The sequence below is a fragment of the Bos indicus genome, chromosome 15 (assembly GCF_029378745.1).
Source record: "Bos indicus isolate NIAB-ARS_2022 breed Sahiwal x Tharparkar chromosome 15, NIAB-ARS_B.indTharparkar_mat_pri_1.0, whole genome shotgun sequence".
Taxonomy (NCBI): Eukaryota; Metazoa; Chordata; class Mammalia; order Artiodactyla; family Bovidae; genus Bos; species Bos indicus.
This window is the reverse complement of record NC_091774.1, coordinates 31,061,127-31,063,120: the sequence shown is the minus strand read 5'-3', so window position 1 is coordinate 31,063,120 and position 1,994 is coordinate 31,061,127.

The following is a 1,994-nucleotide window of genomic DNA, read 5'->3' as shown; positions in this document are numbered from 1 at the left end:
GTGGGAGGGGGGACGGGAGGAAGGGAGGATGGGGGGAGGCACGGGGGAGGGAGACATTCAGCTTGGGCTTTCCCCTCCTGAATAAACCATTGATCATTCACTTCTTTGTACTGAACCACCATTTCCCTCAGGGTCACCAGAGGGACTGGCTGCAGTTCTTCTGAACCCACTTTTTCCACCGCTGATGAGCATGTGGTCGTCTCCTTTCTTTCCTCCAGAAGACGTGGTTCCTCTTAGCCTCCCTCCCACCCCTCCCCACCCCACAGAGTCCCTAGTGGACAGTGCTCCCAGCCCTCTCCACCCCACCTGAGTTCCTAGAGGGCAGTGCTCCCAGCCCACTCCACTCCATCTGAGTCCCTGGTGGGCAATGCTCCCACTCTTCCCCATCCCACCTGAGTCCCTAGTGGGCAGTGCTCCCAGCCATCCCCACCCCACCTGAGTCCTTAGTGGGCAATGCTCCCACCCCTCCCCACCCCCACCTGAGTCCCTAGTGGGCAGTGCTCCCAGCCCTCCCCATGCCCACCTGAGTCCCTAGTGGGCAGTGCAGGAGACTGGACCTTCTGAAGTTGCCTGGTTAACACTGAACAGAAGGGAGGACAATGGGGTGGGGTCCAGGGGATCACCGGCACACCATGAGGGCTGCGAGAGCTCGGAGCCTCCAGCAAGCTTACCCCCGAGACCCCAGGGGAAGCAGGGCCCACAGGCGGGCATGGAGGCCAGGCAGAGGCTTCAGACCTGAGAGTCTTCTTTGTAGAAGGAGGACTTCTTGGGCTTGAGGAGCACAGAGCTGAGACTCGGCAGGGAAGCTCGGCTCCTAAGGGTAGTGCCATCCTGAGCTTGGGCCATGGGGAAAGGAGAGAGGCCTTCCAGTCCCTGGGGACATGGAGAGGCCTGGAGAGGCAGTCAGGGAAGGCTCCCTGGAAGAGGCAAGCAAGACAGAAGGAAGCATAACTTGGCAGGGAAGGAAAAAAGTGCAAGAAAATTGCATTCACCTCTTCTCCGGTATGGCTGGGAGCCTCCAGGTCCCCCCATTTTCATGGCCCTCTTTGATCCCCACCAGGGCCCAAACAACACTGAGGGAGAAGCCCCACCCACCTCAGGAAAAGAGCCTCAGTGAGCTCCCTGTTGGCCCATCATGGAGGGGCAAACCCCTCCTCCCCTCCCTGCCCTGCTGGGCCAGGCAGCTTTGGGAGGGCAGCCAGCAGCCAGACTTCCCAGAATGGGGCTCCTTGAAATCAGGGGAGATGGATAAGAGGGGGACAGAGAGGAAAGAGGGGAAGGAAGGAAGGGCATTATCAGGAAGGAGAGCCGACCCCCAGAGAGATGCTCTGCTATCTGGCGCCCCTCCTTGAGGTCTGGGGGCCCAGTGTCCCAGGCTCAGCTGCTGCTCCCTGCAGTCCTGGGGCTGATTCCATGAGCAGTGCCCCCGACGAGTGTCCCCTGCCCAGCAGGTCCATCTCAGTGGGCACCCAGTGCCCCCAGCCTCCCGCCACCTTCTTTAGGACCTACCCTCCCTATGGATGTGATGGTAAGGAGAGCCACTGCCCTGGACCCCAGGAACACCCAGATTCTCTGAGAAAGGGCTTGGTTGCCCACAGTTTGAGCCCTTCCCCAAGCCCGCCAGCTGAGGAGGGATCCTGTCCCCCTATCCTGCTGAGAGCCATGGGGCAGCTGGGCCCCTGCGTGTCCGAGGCCTGGATCTCCCTGGGAGCAGCCGCTTGCAGCCTGGAGGCCAGAAAGGCGGGAAGAGAGAGGGCAGCAGGGTCCAGAGGCCCTGGCCCTCTGCTGGGCCTGGATGGAGCACCATGTTCCCCCACCATCCCCACTGGTTCTATTACCGCTGGAGCTGTGATTATAAAGCGATCAAGGGAATCCTTTCTTCCCACTTCTTAGAAAGCCTCCCTCCTCAGCGTAAGTGAAAACATGGGGACTAACTCAGGCCCCAAGTGGCTCAGGGAACAGAGGAGGCGTCTCTCCGCAGAAAGGGAGAGAAA